General features: G+C 40.8%; 1 protein-coding gene across 1 annotated transcript in view; it reads right to left on the reverse strand.

The window, feature by feature from the left end:
* GALNTL6 (polypeptide N-acetylgalactosaminyltransferase like 6) overlaps positions 1 to 18,666 on the reverse strand; it is a 1,179,186-nt gene that overhangs the window by 819,816 nt on the left and 340,704 nt on the right. The window lies entirely within an intron of this gene.

Genomic DNA, 18,666 nt, shown 5'->3' on the forward strand with positions numbered 1-18,666 from the left:
ATGTGAGTAGCAAACCTGCTCCACAAAACTTTCCAACATGGTGGCAATAGGATGTTATTCAATAAGGATCTCACTAACAAAATGATTCTCTAATGGTCAAAACCATGTGCACTGCAGGTGGGGCAAATGTAACATGTGCAGAGAGAGAATTGGGTGAGGTGTGTTCAACCTGAAATCTAATTTGCAGTATAAAAATAAAGCAGCCAGTATTTACCCTGCACAAAAACAAAACACAATAACTCACCTAAATATAACTCTTTCTGCACATGTTCCATTTGTTCCACCTGCAGTTAACATGGTTTTGACCATTAGAGAAAGACTTAGAATAAACCCCAATGTGCTCACACAATAAAGGCTAGAAATGATTTTAAACAGACTTGTCGTGAGGTTACATAGAAACATAGGGCCTTACTCTAGTTCATTCTTTCTGACAAAATCCTTCTCAAGGTGTGTACACACGTGGGTGATTTTTCTTAATATCGCTGGAAATATGGTCGCTGAGCGACCATATTGCCAGGCATGGGAGTGTGTACCGGCAATCAATCGCCAGGTGCACGCTCCCATTTTCTCCCCCGTAGTGATCGCTGATCGCAGGAACATGCTCCTGCAACCAGCTAGTTTCCACTGCCAGGCTACAACGGCAGTTTCTTTTTCATCAGCAACCATCTCTGGTCGCTGATGCAAACGGAATACTGAGCAATATATCGCTGCCGTGTGTACAGGGCTTTAGATGGACAAAACCATGTGCACTGCAGGTGGGGCAGATTTAACTTGTGCAGAGAGAATTAGATTTGGGTGGGGTTTTACTTCAAAGTGAAATCTATATTGCAGTGTAAAAATAAAGGGTATTTGTGTACTTTCACGGCTCCCATCGCATGCCATATGTAGTGGCATGCGATGGGATGCGATTTTTGCAGTTTTTAAGCATTTTTAAAAAAAATCGCATGCAATTGCATGCGAGTTTTAACAGAAATGCATCCAAATGCATTGAAATTAGTATCAAACATGTTCAATAGCCCCCAAATGTCATTTTTCAGGCTGTACCACCCCCACTATCAACGCGAACCCGAAGCGTGGCGAGCACAGCAAGCCCGCAAGGGGGGGCAGTACGCGTCCTACGACCTTTTCATACCCCCACTATCCACGTCGGCGTGGAGTTGAGAATAGAAAGTGTGGCGAGCGCAGCGAGCCACCGAGCCCGAAGCGTGGCGAGCGGACGCGGACACCTGTGAAGCCCGCGAGGGGGCGCCTATACCTGTGAAGGTATCCGTGTGCGCTCGCCACGCTTCGGGCTCGGCACTTTCGATTCTCAACTCCACGCCGACGTGGATAGTGGGGGTATGAAAAGGTTGTAGGACGCGTACCGCCGCCCCTCGCGGGCTCGCTGCACTCGCCACGCTTCGGGTTCGTGTTGATAGTGGGGGTGGTACAGCCTCAAAAATGACATTTGTGGGCCATTGAACATGTTTGATACTAATTTCAATGCATTTGGATGCATTTCTGTTAAAAATCACATGCGATTTTTTGCTATGCGATGGACATTGTGGGAGCCGTGATTGTACACAAGTACCAAATAAAGCAGCCAGTATTTACCCTTCACAGAAACAAAATAACTCACCCAAATCTAATTGTCTCTGCACATTTTACATCTGCCCCCCTGCAGTGCACATGGTTTTGTACATCTAAGAAGGATTTTGTCAGAAAGAGTGAACTAGAATAAGGCCCATAGAATTTGACGGCAGATAAGAACCACTTGGCCCATCTAGTCTGCCCCTTTTTTAAACATGCTGTGTGTTGTCTACAAATAGCGAATGCAGCTGTACATGAAAAAGTGGGTTAATCTTTGTGACCCAGAAAGAGTGGCAACTAAAAATAGCAGGACTGTATAGAAGGCTGTTAGTGACCATATGAAAACTGTGGAGTATCTTAAAAGATGTAAAATGACTGATTATTTAATTAACAATGGAAAATGATAAGCAACAATTGTATTAAAAAGTATGTACTATTTTAAAGTTGTAAAAGCCATCTCCCAACATTACAACACTATTACATTCATGTCCTATATCATTTAACCCAATATTGATATTTTTAGATAAATGTACAGTACCTTGAAAATGTTTTGTAGGACCCAACTCACTCATATTTGAATTGACCCTAATGTGTGTCCTTGTAGTTTCTTGTTTTCCTTGAACAGGAAATGTAATTCTATTAAAGGACTTTTGGCCTAATTTAGAGAATTGGAAACAGAAAGGAGAAAAGAAACTCGGGTGGGGTGCACTCTTAATCCCCAATCTAAAGGTTGCTCAGCTGCTTAGATAATTTATGTACATTTTTATATATATATTTTTTTAATGCCAAGTGAAATAATTTTTAAACTATATATTTTTTAGTTCAATGTACAAAAATGAATAAATTAAGAAAAAAAATAATAAGAAAAAAGATTTTTTTTATATGAGAAAAAAAAACAACAATATTCTTGCCTCTATTTTTGCGAAATCCAATTAAACGTGTTACTACTCGGGGGTGCACCATTGACCATCATATCTCTTAAAGCCATAGCTGAGTGCACAGGCTGATAGGTGATGTTAGTCTAGGATTTACCTTTAATTATAGTCAGTTTCTTTCCCCAACCTTTCTATCCCAACATTGACAATTCCCAATTTTTAGTGCAGGTTCTTCCCACCAATTTTCTCCTATCTAATTTAGAGAATCATAGAATGTTGACATGGGAAGCAACAGATCATACAGTAATTTTGCCACTGCTTGCCAAGGCTGGATTAAGCTTTCAGGGAGCCCAGGGCTTACCAGTAACTCTCCCTTGGCAGCATACCCCCCTCCTCACCATGAGTCTGGTTATTGAACAATGTACAAAACTTCGCCAGCTCCAGTCCTCGAGAGTTAACGTTTTTTTGTCTCCTCCCAGAATCACAAGTGAAGTATTTAGCTGCATCTGTAGATCTTTTAAAATGTGTCAGTCAGTAATGAGTGCACCTGTGTACCTGTGAGGTGAGCTGGAAAACATGAACTGTTTGTAGCTCTCGAGGACTGGAGTTGGCTACCCCTGTACTAAACCATTGCAGTCCTAAAGGTGCCCAAACAGTCCAGGCTTTAGGTATATCCCTGCTTGTGAAAGATTGTATAATCAGACTGATACCAAGTGCTAATTAGTCACCTGTGCCTAAGCATGAATATCTTCAAAACATGGACTGTTGGGGTGCATTGAGGATAGGATTTTTACTAAATAATTCCTTAAAGGCACATAATTCCTTGAACACCAAAACCGTTTAAAGTAGGCTAGCTTTAAAAGCACCCTAGGGTTTTAATTATGCTCAGCCAGATCCATGGCTTTGCTTCAAGTGTGAGGACCAGTGGTGGCTGCAGCTGAGTTCAAAATTCAAATAGGTAAGAAACTTCAACTGTCAGTGTGTCAGATTGGAATGGCAGTTGATGGCAGTTGGTGTGGTTTCCCTATTTGAATTTTGAACTGTGCTACAGCCAGGTTATGGTATTTGAGATTTACAATGTCTAGGTCTACAGTCATATGGTTGACCCCTAATGGTCAACAGTTAAAAGGCCAACTGGGTCCAAAAGATGACAGTGAAAAGGTTGACAGGGTCCAAAGGTCGACCGTAAAAAAGGTTGACAGCCAAACGGTTGACATGGGAAAGATTGACATGAGTGTTTCATGTTTTTTGGGTGTCTATGTTGCCTAAGTGTACCGCGTCCCATCACATGGTTCATGCTTTAAGCTTGGTGTCTTGCTGTGCTTGACACACTATTATATTCTCCATCCACGCCATAGTGGATGGTAGGGTATGAAATACCGCCTGTCAACACATTTTAGCTAGCTCCAAGTGTAAAAAAAATTATTGTCAACCTTTTTCATGTCGACCTTTTGACCTAAATGTTGTAACCAAATGTGGAATATCACATTTGGCAATTTTTTTTATACACAGAAGAATATAATTAGATCTGAGAAAAAGAAAAAAAATACTTATCTGCTTCCTGTTTCCCTTAATTTTAATAGGTACGCTGATGTCTATTTTTCTTGAATTGTGATATTTTGTAATATACAAAGTGTATGTGGTTAATGAACTAAAGCTACCTGGAATAACTCCTGACTATAATATTTACCTACTTTATTTCTATGAGTAACATACTGTACGATCCTGTCCGCTTTAGTAGGAAGTGGATATGATGCAGGAGAACCACCTACTCTTCCAGGGATGTGGATGGAATACCATTTATATCAGGAGCCTTCTGCAATTACCGAAAGAGTAGGCAAGTATGTTATAATATGAACTACCTATTCTAGCATAGACAATTACTGTGACTCCAGTGATGTGGAGGTGTTTCCAGAATAGGATGAATATACTGTATTATGTTCCAGTATTTATGAACATGTTGGAGAAGGCAATAGATCCTTCCAAAAAATATACCTTTACAAGTATATTTGTAAGATGTTATTTTATAATCTTCCCAAATGAAATTCAGACTGAAATGCACAAAAAGATATATACTCTTATTCTTCATATTTAATATTTGACAAACATGAAAACAGACACAGAATTACCATGGTAATAGACTATGTCACTGTGAAATCCTATGGTGTATTGATTGTTCACCATGGTAACCCCTTTTCTTTTTTCACAAGGACTATCTGTTTATCACAGCTGCTTGTTACATGATTGTCCTTGTGATATACTGTATGTCTCATATACTGTATTATAGTGACCGTATTGTAGTGAGTTATTATCTCACTCATCAGAAATAAACCTACATCATTATATTCTGCTTGTGGCAGAGAATCCAGTTAACCGTTCCCCAGTTCTCTGAATCTTGGTTTGTGAATTAGAAATGTTCCTGCACACCGCCTGCTCAAAACACGCTACATTAAACATTACATTCTTTAATAAAGAAGAATAATAACTGATGCACCTTTGTATCTGTAGCATGAGAAAATAGAGAACACCTTCTAGATGTCTCCACAGCAAGGGAAGTGTATCAATTATATCAAAGCTGAAGTACAGAAATCAAGAAAAAAAAAAGTTTTATTCAAAACCTTTCTGAAATATTATTTGACAGAAAGGGAAAGGTGGTGCAGATACTGTTCCTAAATCAGAAGCTTTTATTTAAGAGGTAGGAGCTAATCCAGCTAAACTTTACAAAAATAGTTGACGCTAGGGCTGGAAATTCAAATGTTGCATCCAACATGAATGCTGCCTTCTCTTGCATTGTAGCACACCAATCACACATTTTAAACAACTCTCCATCCATAGCTCAAAGTGGATTTGTCAAAAAATATTAGAGATGAGCATTCTCTATTCCTAAATATCCAACCGCTCTGAATGCTGAGGCTAATGGATTTGGAACCCACTTAGAGGTAAAATGGCATCTTCCCAATGCCAAATTCTCACTGGACTTTGGACCAGATTGGCTTGCAAAAGCAAAACTCACTCTAATGGGCAAAACCATGTTCCACTGCTCAAACTGAAATCCAAATTGCAGTGTAAAAATGAAGCTAAAGCAGACAGTATTTACCCTGCACAGAAAAAAACATAACTTACCCAAATGTAACTCTCTCTACACATATTACGTCAGCCCCAATTGCAGTGCACATGGTTTTGTTCATTAAACAAGGAGGTTGCCTTTTCAAAACAACCTGAATCACCCCCCTTGTTTTCATCTAAGGCGCCTTGGATAGCACCCAGCACCATTTATTGCATGCAGCAGAACGCTGATATGCACTTTGCTGTATTGGCTGCGCTGGACATTTGGGCTTTAACTGGGCTCACTAAAGTGCTTGTGTGGGGCATGTTGCCAGGGCCGGTGCAAGCCTCCCCCACGCCCCAGGCAAATCCCCCGCCTGCCCGCTCGCCCCCCGCTGCTGGGGAGATTTCAGCGGGCAGCAGAGGGGATTGTGTACTGGGTTATATATAATATACTTATATTGTAGTAATTGTACTGGTCGTGTGTTAGGCAGGCTGTCAATCAGTGTAGTGGGGTACACAGGCAGGCTGTCAGTCAGAATTTCATTGTTAATTTTTTTCCTTGTGGTTTGTGGTAACTGTGGTGTGCTGCACTGCAATCCAATACACCATACATATATATTACTATAAGAAGCAGAACACGTTCCGTGAGGTATTGTTCTGCCTCCACGGTCCATGCAGTGTTATCCAAGGCCTGTCCATAAAAAAAAAAAATACAGTATAAAAATAAATGTTGCTGTTCCATCTATGGAAATCGTACTATATTTCATGGATTGGGCGTATCAGCACCGTAAAAATTAACATACACCCCAAACTAATATATCAAACACCCTTAATATGCTTCAGAGGATATTATGCACCTACTGTATGTCACACTGTAGAGGGGATTATTCATCTATGCCACCCTGCAGGTAGCATTATGCATTTACAACACACTGCAGGGGGGCATTATTTGTCTATGCCGCACTGCAGGGGGAATTATGCATCTACACTGAAATGCAAGGGGCATTATGTATGTAAGCATCATTGCAGGGGCCATTATGTGTCTAAGCAACACTAAAATTCAATAAAGGGTCCCAAAATGTATCATTACAACAGTACGTGTATAGCAATACCCGGAAGTACCAGGAACGTTGGCGCCACCGCTGGGAGAAGATACAGAAAGTTGCATCTTTTCCTAAGACACCCCTGGCAGTGAGTAATTAGAAGCCTTACTGTGAGACATAATTTGCAAGGAGCATTTCTTTGTACGGGACATTAAAAAGTGTATTTGTGGCATAACTGTGTATGGCATAATGTGCAAATGGGCATTACGGTGTCTGGCATAATGTGTAAAAAGCATTACAGTGTATAGCATAATATGTAACAGCATTATAGTGTGTGGCATAATGTGTCATGGGCATTACAATGTGTGTCATAATGTTTAAGGGGCATTATGTGTGGCATAATGTGACCATGGCTCTATTATTATGTAGCCACTCCCCCAGTTGTGTGGAACAAACCCCCCTCATGACACTTGACAATGACCATTTTGGTCTACTTGCACCACTACAAACCTTTTCCTCACCAGCTACTGACCTCACCGCACACCACTCATTGGACTGAAATAATGTGAGCATCCCTAGATAAATGATGTGAGCATCCCTAATTCAAGTTAAGCTTTGCCTATATTATCACATAATTGCATATCCAGGGGTTAAAGTGAGGGGGAACTGGGTTTCAGCCAAAGATTTTTATTGAGATCCCGTGTGCGTTCCTATGGATCTTTTGTTAAATCTTCTGATCTTTCATGCAGCACGTAAGATCCGAAGATTTAGCAAAAGATCCACGGGAGCGCGCATCGGACCGAAACCGGATGATTTTCGACTGATTATCAGTAAACATTGGACGATATATCGGCCTATTTATTGGAAATCGGCCAATCGCCAAAAAATCATTCTAGTGTGTGGGCACCTTAATGGTGAGGTGGAACATTTTAACCTTCACATTGGCCCTGAACAGTAATTCTCACAGAAACGCATTCTAGTTTACAAGGGGATGCCAAAAACCCTACCACTGGCCCTGTCTCTGCCTAATGGGGGTGAGGGGAGGGGGTTTAATTAGGTGGCATGGAGAAATTAGTTCCCCCACCTCTGCATGACCACTTTATGCTCTGTGCATATCGCAAATTATATTAATGGCAGCAGCCAGGATCCACTGCACCTGAATAAGCCTCAAGGAGTGTCGGTATGGAGGAAGGTGGAAGTGAGAGAGGGAGAGGAGAGTAAAAGAGACAAGATGGGAAAATAACTTAGGCAAAGCTAGGACAACAGGTAGTGTATAATAAATGAGTACAATTTGCTAACCTAGCAGTCTGAAATATTACCTGTAGAAATTTTGTTTAATTTTACTTCCAAACAGTTTATCATTTTTTGTAGATTACACAATGAAAGAAATCATGAAATAGAGATTTCTAGATTTTAATATTAACTCATTATAGTATATATCCTTATATACAGTAGGCATAATTCTAGTTTTCTTATATTTCTATCTTGATTTTTTTCAGTTTGTTTAAAAGTTACATAAATAAAGAAAATACAAAGATCAATTTTTTATAGCTAGAACCAAGGAAATCATCTAAAATGACAACTCATTTGACAGCCAAATGTGAAATCACTTGTAATGCAGTACATTCTTTATGGTAACATTCTAACATCTATTGTTTACAGCCTTTAATGTCAAATGCAGGCAGTATAATGCCAGAATTATTTATTATTATGAAGAATGATAATTCATGCTAAAGTAAAATGTGTGTGTGGATATATATATATATACACATACATATACACACACACACACACATTTTATATAAGTACTAGTATGTGTCTTTGAGTGATTTTGTTTAACCTTTATTTCTGTGCTTCAGTTTAGTAGGGGACCAAGTGTTATCAGCGACCGATCCCATACTAGTGCAAACTTTAGAGATATTGTTTTACACTATCTATATATACATATAGATATACACACACATATATGCACACACACACACACACACACACATATATATATATATATATATATATATATATATATATATATATATATATATATATAATCATTAGAGAACAACTGTTCCCAAAAGATCAGGACAAAATCATCCCGTGGGCCACAAAATACACTAATGCCATGCAGACCATTAATAACATTTCCAAACAGTTATGGCCTATTGTTAAGATACTCGACTTTTGTCATGTTATCAACGAGGGCCCAACTTACGTGATATGCTATGATATTAGGGGTGTGAATTGGGGATATAAACTTTTACAGTGCGAAATATGGTGGATACACAGTTTGGATACCATATCGCCAAGAGGCTTGAATGAGAACCTTGGCATAAGCTGTATGGTACGCAAGTAATTGGCCATACTATCTTGATGTATACATATTGCTTTTTTGAGGTGACATTCCATATAGGTGTCCTAATTGATTAAATACCTTGCTTGCAATTTTTTTTTATTTTTTTTATTTCCATTATAGTTTCTGCATAAGTAGTTAACTTGCAATTTGGGAACCTTGCCCACTATAAGCTTAGGATAAACCTTTTGCACAGTATTGCACTTTATTAAAGTACAGTATATCGTCTAGTTGAGGGCAGTATAGAACTTCAATAAATCATTATGTTGTTTTTAAATGTTTGTTGCTATTTGTACTTAATGTCTGTATTGTTGTTAGTAACCATAGTGTTGGGTGCACAGTGCATTGGGCCGTAAGGCGCAACGTGATGACATCAGATCGGCATGCCCAGGGAGAAGGACCACCGGTCAGAGCATCTGGCATGCACAGTAGTGTATGAAGGTATGTACTGTTTTCTTGTTCTATGAGCCTGACGAAAATGCAGAATAAAGGGCATTGAAATGTTTCCACATAACCTAGAGTATCTGGTGTTTTGTATGCTGAGAGTGTTGCACCTCCTCCTTTTTCTGTAAATATATAATCTATATACATGTCTAGTGTCTGAGTCTCTGTAACACTGCCATCTGCTGGCAGAGAGTGAAACTACATCTTTCTCACACATGCACAAACACAGGAGGTAGCAGACTAGTTTTTGAAGCTTTTGCTTCAAGTGGGGTTACTAGTGTGACATCCCAGAAATGCATAAATATTATAATAAGTATGTAAAATAATTTATTTGATAAAGTTCCTTCACAGAGCGAACATATAGGGATTCAATCCCCTCATAGAGGGATAGTTTAGTAATATATAAGAAACCCCTTTTGGAGGGGAGGTGGGTTAATCCTAAACTGTCTTGATGGATAAACTTCACCACCACAAGGCTGCAGACTGTACCAAGAGTGAGAGCCCCACAAGCCCAGGATGAGAGGGGTTAAAAAGCAGAGCTGCATGTGACAGTTTGAGCAGTTGCTGAGGAGAGAGACACAGAGCATGGGGTGTGCACTGTGATGAGAGCTGCGGAAGCACTAATTGTGGCAAGAATTACCAAAAGGTGACTCTCGTAGACACAGCACGGATGCCCGGTGTTCCTCCCCCATCAGGAAGAAGCGCTGTCCCGCTGGTCAAAAATCCCATAGAGATGCTTTAGTATTGGGCTGAGTCAGAAGCCCGGCCTAGCTGAAGGAGGCTGGTGGTGTGCAGTGATGCAGATCCCCTCCATTCCACAAAAAGATTGAGTGAGTCAAGCCCCAGGAATCGATGAAAGGCAATAGGTGTGGACCCGAAATTATTCCCCAGGGTTTAAGAACAGACTTCGGATAGGGAGGCAGACTTTGCAGCTTCATTATAGGGCCCCACAGGACATTCATTGCTAATTAAACTAGGATCTATAATACAACAGCAGGCAAGACCAGCAGAAAGGAACTATAAACACAGTTGTTAGCGCAAGAAACAATAAACCTTAAACTCAGGATTATAACTGTGAATACAGATAGTAGATCCCTTTATGTCCACATAATAGCTATTTCAGTTAAGAGCTAAATTGCGCAATTTAGAGAAAAGGACATGTACTGTAATGTTATAGGAATATTAATATTTTAGTAATTTATTTGAATGCTTTGCATGGTAAATGAACCACTTATTTGCAGCTGGAGTGATGTCAGTCAAACGACAAGATACCGGTCTACAGCAGTGAAATAAAACATTGGTATTGTCAGAGTTGTGCAAAACCGACTGGTGAAGTGTAACATTTACACACTGTCAAACTAGATTGTTGCAATATAATAAACCTTGTTAACCTCGACCTTTTGTTAAATACTTACCTGATTGATATAAAAAGAAAAAGCAACGTAAACCATCTAAGAAATTACCTGCAAAGAATGATCTGAGCTGTATACTTAATTGAGTGTTACACTAGTACTTAGAGTATATATATATATATATATATATATATAGAGAGAGAGAGAGAGAGAGAGAGAGAGAGAGAGAGAGAGAGAGAGAGAGAGAGAAGAAAAGAAGCCAGCACATTCATTTCCAATGGAAAAAAAAAAATCTTTATATTTCAAAGTCAAAAAGAAAAAAAACAGCATGGGGACACGCCATGTAGGGTAAACAGTGTCGACATAATGACAGTCCAAGCAAGGAACGTTACCACAGTCCAGCAAAACATAGCATGGGTGTCCACTTTCAAGCCACTGATGCCCGACGGCCGTTTCGGTGTGGTCACCGTCATCAGGAGCATAAATGGCTATCAGTTAGACCACATATATATAGCAAGGCCAATCTAGAATGAGCCAACACACCTGTATAATTACCGCCAACAGCTTCCACCTGTGCATGCCCGCTCTCACCATGGAATAAGCCCGGAAGAACGCTGTATGCAGTACGGACAGCCGGATGTGACGTCACGCGGGTGCAGACAGAAGTCCTTCCCCGCGTCCGTCTCCACGGCAACTGGCCGCATACACATGTATCAGACCTTGCGCCTGGATCTACGGCGTCAGACTAGGTACAAACCCAGTGCTGGCTTCCGTTGCCATGGTGAGGTCTGACTATGATGCACGTCTCAGCTAATAAGACAGCGATGCCAGCAAACTGACGGAATACGCTGTCTTAGCGAGTAGGCATAAATATATAAGTAGAAGGCGCAGCAGTCACTTAAAGGGGCCATGATGGTGGGCAGCGCTTGGTGTATAGCTGCTGGCTATTTAGGGTAGGGCAACTGATGAATACAGCATAATCACCCAGCCATATATATAACATACAAAAAAACATCATTGGGAAAATGCGTCAAACCCTGCAAATGAGAGAAAAACATAAAAAAATATACAAAGATATATGAAAATGTCCTGAAGAACAATCACGTTAAAGAAAACAACTGAGGGAGTATTCCTCATTGAGTCCATAAGGAGACATGCAGCCAAGTTGGCGAATCCAAAAGCTTTCTCTTCTCAATAATAGGTTGCCACAATCTCCCCCTCTTCTCAGTGGGGGGACGTGATTAACGGGCATAAAGTGAAAGTCCTTCATGGAGTGCTTTAACTGATGGAAATGCCTAGCCACAGGCGGAGTAGAAGCATCGATGGCAGTAAGGGCTTTCTTCAACGAGGAGCGATGCATTGCAATACGTTCTTTCAATGTCCTTATTGTTTTTCCAATATATACCAACTTGCATGAGCAAGTGATCGCATAAACAACAAAGCGGCTGTCACAGGTAAGATGAAAACGAATTGGATAAGAGTTTGAGGTTCTAGGATCAACAAAGATATCAGAGGTTAGTAAAAACTGGCAATTAACGCATTTACCACATTTAAAACTACCATTTTTGGGTGCAAGCCATTTCGTGACACTTCTAACAGGTAACAGGTCAGATTTCGCCACCAGATCTTTGACATTTCTTCTTTTTTTGTAACAAAACATAGGGTTGTTAACACAAAATTGTCCCATCACGAGATCAGCCTGCAGTACATGCCAATGGCTCAATACCACATCACGAATTCTCTTAGATGCTATCGAGTATGTGCTAATGAAAGTTAGTCTATCCGGTTGATCTGTTTTATCTTTGGAAATAAGGGCCTGTTCCTGTGTGATCTCACTACAGTGGCTAATGGCTTCTCTGATCTCATCACCTGAATAACCTCTCTCCTCAAATCTTTTACCCATTTCTATCAGGGAGGTGCACACATCATTCTCATCCGATGTAATGCGCCTTACTCTGAGCAATTGGGACAGCGGTAACCCCCATTTTAATGGATGCGGGTGGAAGCTGTCCACCATCAACAGCGTGTTTTTATCTGTAGGCTTGCGATAAATGCTAGTGGTAATGGAACCACCCCGGAGGGTCACCCCTACATCAAGGAAGCTAATGTAAACCTCACTAAACGCCAGTGTAAAGTGGATGGAAGTAGGTAACTGATTCAGATGGTCAATCAATTCTCATCCGATGTAATGCGCCTTACTCTGAGCAATTGGGACAGCGGTAACCCCCGTTTTAATGGATGCGGGTGGAAGCTGTCCACCATCAACAGCGTGTTTTTATCTGTAGGCTTGCGATAAATGCTAGTGGTAATGGAACCGCCCCGGAGGGTCACCCCTACATCAAGGAAGCTAATGTAAACCTCACTAAACGCCAGTGTAAAGTGGATGGAAGTAGGTAACTGATTCAGATGGTCAATCAGTTACCTACTTTCATCCGCTTTACACTGGCGTTTAGTGAGGTTTACATTAGCTTCCTTGATGTAGGGGTGACCCTCCGGGGCGGTTCCATTACCACTAGCATTTATCGCAAGCCTACAGATAAAAACACGCTGTTGATGGCGGACAGCTTCCACCCGCATCCATTAAAACGGGGGTTACCACTGTCCCAATTGCTCAGAGTAAGGCACATTACATCGGATGAGAATGATGTGTGCACCTCCCTGATAGAAATGGGTAAAAGATTTGAGGAGAGAGGTTATTCAGGTGATGAGATCAGAGAAGCCATTAGCCACTGTAGTGAGATCACACAGGAACAGGCCCTTATTTCCAAAGATAAAACAGATCAACCGGATAGACTAACATACTCATTAGCACATACTCGATAGCATCTAAGAGAATTCGTGATGTGGTATTGAGCCATTGGCATGTACTGCAGGCTGATCCCGTGATGGGACAATTTTGTGTTAACAACCTAATGTTTTGTTACAAAAAAAGCAGAAATGTCAAAGATCTGGTGGCGAAATCTGACCTGTTACCTGTTAGAAGTGTCACGAAATGGCTTGCACCCAAAAATGGTAGTTTTAAATGTGGTAAATGCGTTAATTGACAGTTTTTACTAACCTCTGATATCTTTGTTGATCCTAGAACCTCAAACTCTTATCCAATTCGTTTTCATCTTACCTGTGACAGCCGCTTTGTTGTTTATGCGATCACTTGCTCATGCAAGTTGGTATATATTGGAAAAACAATAAGGACATTGAAAGAACGTATTGCAATGCATCGCTCCTCGTTGAAGAAAGCCCTTACTGCCATCGATGCTACTACTCCGCCTGTGGCTAGGCATTTCCATCAGTTAAAGCACTCCATGAAAGACTTTCACTTTATGCCTGTTGATCACTTCCCCCCACTGAGAAGAGGGGGAGATCGTGGCAACCTATTATTGAGAAGAGAAAGCTTTTGGATTCGCCAACTTGGCTGCATGTCTCCTTATGGACTCAATGAGGAATACTCCCTCAGTTGTTTTCTTTAACGTGATTGTTCTTCAGGACATTTTCATATATCTTTGTATATTTTTTTATGTTTTTCTCTCATTTGCAGGGTTTGACGCATTTTCCCAATGATGTTTTTTTGTATGTTATATATATGGCTGGGTGATTATGCTGTATTCATCAGTTGCCCTACCCTAAATAGCCAGCAGCTATACACCAAGCGCTGCCCACCATCATGGCCCCTTTAAGTGACTGATGCGCCTTCTACTTATATATTTATGCCTACTCGCTAAGACAGCGTATTCCGTCAGTTTGCCGGCATCGCTGTCTTATTAGCTGAGACGTGCATCATAGTCAGACCTCGCCATGGCAACGGACGCCAGCACTGGGTTTGTACCTAGTCTGACGCCGTAGATCCAGGCGCAAGGTCTGATACATGTGTATGCGGCCAGTTGCCGTGGAGACGGACGTGGGGAAGGACTTCTGTCTGCACCCGCGTGACGTCACATCCGGCTGTCCGTACTGCATACAGCGTTCTTCCGGGCTTATTCCATGGTGAGAGCGGGCATAAACGGGTGGAAGCTGTTGGCGGTAATTATACAGGTTTGTTGGCTCATTCTAGATTGGCCTTGCTATATATATATGTGGTCTAACTGATAACCATTTATGCTTCTGACGACGGTGACCACACCGAAACGGTCGTCGGGCATCAGTGGCTTGAAAGTGGACACCCATGCTATGTTTTGCTGGACTGTGGTAACGTTCCTTGCTTGGACTGTCATTATGTCGACACTGTTTACCCTACATGGTGTGTCCCCATGCTGTTTTTTTTTCTTTTTGACTTTGAAATATAAAGAATTTTTTTTTCCATTGAAAATGGATGTGCTGGCTTCTTTTTCTACTCTATACGCTATCCTATGTGGCCCTGGCACTCCGGTGTTGCTGATTTAAGTGTGCGAATTGCCTTGGACATTATATATATATATATATATATATATATATATATAGTAGAAGAAGAATATGCGGCACTCAGGAGTCTTTTGTAATTAGGAAGAATTTTATTCCAACATGTTTCGGGAGCATATACTCCCGTCGTCAGGGATAAAACACTGGTACAAACACACATAGCTTTATTCACCACAGTCAGTAACTGCACCAATCGGTAGCGTTCCTAATCAGTCTGAGCACCTGCCTTCACCCGTGGATCTAGACTTACATCCAGCCCACCAGGGAGAACAAGGCTTAGGCTGATCAGGTTAACTGGTTTAACCCACGATATCCCATGAAATAATTTTATTATAGCGATTGCTACTCGGTGAATCATGGCGATAAAAACCTTGAAATGTATTCGCCATCTGGTCATTGAATAGGGTGATTCACCGTTTTAGTCAAAAAAATCGCCTTACAGCACGAAAATAGCACAAAATCGCCATAAAACATGGCGAATCAGCCTCATTAAATACTGCCCAAAGTGTTTTCTATAAAATACTATCAATGTGGAGATGTAGATTAAATGTGTTTGTTGTTTTTATTTTATCTTTTGCTTAGTTTTTTACCTAAAATCTGTGTACACTAGCATGTGCATATGCTTGTAAATCAAGTTGAATCTATTTCAGAAGGAGCAAAATGTTATTCATTATCATGGGGAAATGGGGACAGACACTTGGCGTGTGGCCTTGTCAAACGAGGTTTGATGACTTTCCTGTGAGCCACGCCTATGGAGCATGGCCAACACTCAGTCTCCAGAGAGTAGACCATGTGCGCATGCGCACAGCATCAATTCATCTCTGCTCTATACGTGACAGGGGAACTCTTTTGCGTTGCATTTAAAGCTGAATCGGGCACATGGTACGAATGGTATTATAGATGATTTCTGTGCAATAATGAATATACTAATTTATTGCTACAATGCTACTTTACTGTATATTGAAGTTTTATTCAACCATATATTTTTCCTTGCTTTGCTTAAAAATATGCTTTTTTCAAAAATAAAAATCATATTAACACCTTCAGTGGTGTTTTTTTTAGAGAACGCTCCCCAATTGACAAGTTGGTACTTATGAGTTATCCGGGCGCCCGATTTCTAAATCGGGTCGGATCGGGCACATCGCATCGCATCGCATGCGACCATCGGATGCGATGCGATGCGATGACCCGATTTTTCCATAGGAATCAATGTTAAAATGGACTGAGTCCATTTTAACATGGAATTCAATGGGAAAAAGGGGTCCTTTTCATACCCCTACTATCCAAGTGGGCATGGAGTTGGATATAAACCTGTGGCGAGCGTAGCGAGCCACCGAGCCCGAAGCGTGGCGAGCGTAGCGAGCCCCGTGAGGGGACACAGAATACCGTCCCCTCGCGGGGCTCGCTTCGCTCGTCACGCTTCGGGCTCGGTGGCTCGCTACGCTCGCCACAGGTTTATATCCAACTCCATGCCCACTTGGATAGTAGGGGTATGAAAAGGACCCCTTTTTCCCATTGAATTCCATGTTAAAATGGACTCAGTCCATTTTAACATTGATTCCTATGGAAAAATCGGGTCATCGCATCGCATCGCATCTGATTGTATGCCTTAACTTAAGGCATACAATCAAAAAATCGGCAGCCCGGATAACTCACAAGTACCGGCAAGTTTTTTCTGGGGAGCACTCCCTAAAAATAACCCCACCACCACACCACCCCCATCAGCCGCTGCCTGGCTTTGCCCCCGGCAACCCGGCTGTGTGCAGTGTGACTTTACAAGGTCACACCGCACACAGCCGGGGGAGGTAGGCAGGGCCAGGCACCAAGAGTCAGGCAGCCACCGAAGCTGAGTGCGGCACTGATCTCAGCGCTAAGCTCAGCGGCGCTCCCCGGCAAGAGAGAGCACAGGCAGTGGCACTCCCGAGAATTTTCCGGGTTTGCCACTCTGCGCACTAGAGCAAACTCCAGGAAATTCTTTAAGCAAAAAGGTCAGACCACACAGCCTCAAGCGCTCTTTCCCCTGCAGCTGTTAAATCCGGGAAATTCTTGGGAGTGTCACTGAAGGGGTTAAAAATAATATCAAAACAACATAACTTTAATGCTGTCAAATTCCAAGTACTGTATTTATAGTTACTGAAATCATTTTCATCTTTGTATTGTATGTACATATATTTATTTATTTTCTGGACAAATAACAAAGTAATATGTATTGTTTGTGTAAAATGCAAATCACACTGAACAAAGCATTGCTTCGGTCAAAATTATTATCTACAGGCCCTATAACTGAAAGCCTGTATCTTTCTCAACCGATTTAAAAGGAAATGAAGAATGTTGTTTTGTCTTTGCTTGAGATAAGACATTACAGCTGAAAGAGATAGGGCAAATCCTTAAGATCAACAGATGGTGGCATAGAGAATTACTGTCACACAAAGAAAAATAATATTAACTGTCTGCAGTTGATACAAACACATGTAGAGAAAACCTGGCAAGCAATTGGCAGTAATTGGCACTCCTACCAGGTGCTTTGACTATAAACAGTAAAAAACAATCAAAAACTGAAATTTCAGAAAAAATAAATTATATTAGGAAAATTAGCATGCAGCTGTACAAGACACAATATGCTAATACATACAAAGAAGACTTTTTTATTATTATTTTATGAAAATCAATTTATGTAGGTTTACTGAATAACTAAACATGGTCCATGGCAGAAATGAGCAAAGATTATGTTGGGTAAGCAGTGTGTGCCCCAGATCAGATGCTTATAATACGCAAGTGGATTTGCGCAAATTCCTTGCTAAGTATGCCAGCATTCAGTGCTAGACATGATGCTGAATAGAAGCTAAATGAGCCTTGCTGTCAAGTACACATGTACATCTGTTTCGCTATAGTATTATTTTTTTTTAGTGAATTGCGGTTAAGGTTTAAAATCTATACTCTAATAAACTAAAAATCTGCTATTGCCAAACTGCAGCTCTAATATATCATGCAGCATAAATTAAATTGCGTAATAATTTAAATTAAAAGATTCCAACAAAATCTAGAAAGAGGGGTGGGATGCATACTCGGTGGCTTCTGTAAAAAACAGAGGAGGGCTAACATGAACAACACATTTGCTTATATCATTCATTTAATATAAACAGCACTGAATGATTACTATAAATCAGGCATGGTCAAACTTTGGCCCTCCAGCTGTTGGGAAACTACCAGTCCCAGCATGCCTTGCCACAGTTTTGCTATTAGAGAATGCTAGAACTATGGCAAGGCATGCTGGGATGTGTAGTTTCACAAAAGCTGCAGGGCCACTGTTTGGCCATGCCTGCTATAGATAGGAAATGTCTAAACCAAAACTACATTCGAAAAAAATCACTAAGATCACTAAACAAGAGAAAAAAAAAACAAAAAAAACAATATCTTTAAATGTATACCTACAATACCGACAACAACCTTAACTACATACAGTACATTATACCTGTGTTTTGCACATGTCACAGATATATTGTACAGATGATATGGATACCATCAAATGTGCCTGACTGAATCATGCATATTTACAAGGCAAAGTAAGTCAAAAGCTGTGTTGTAAATAGTTTCTT

This window comes from Crinia signifera, chromosome 1 (assembly GCF_055691185.1).
Source record: "Crinia signifera chromosome 1, ASM5569118v1, whole genome shotgun sequence".
NCBI lineage: Eukaryota > Metazoa > Chordata > Amphibia > Anura > Myobatrachidae > Crinia > Crinia signifera.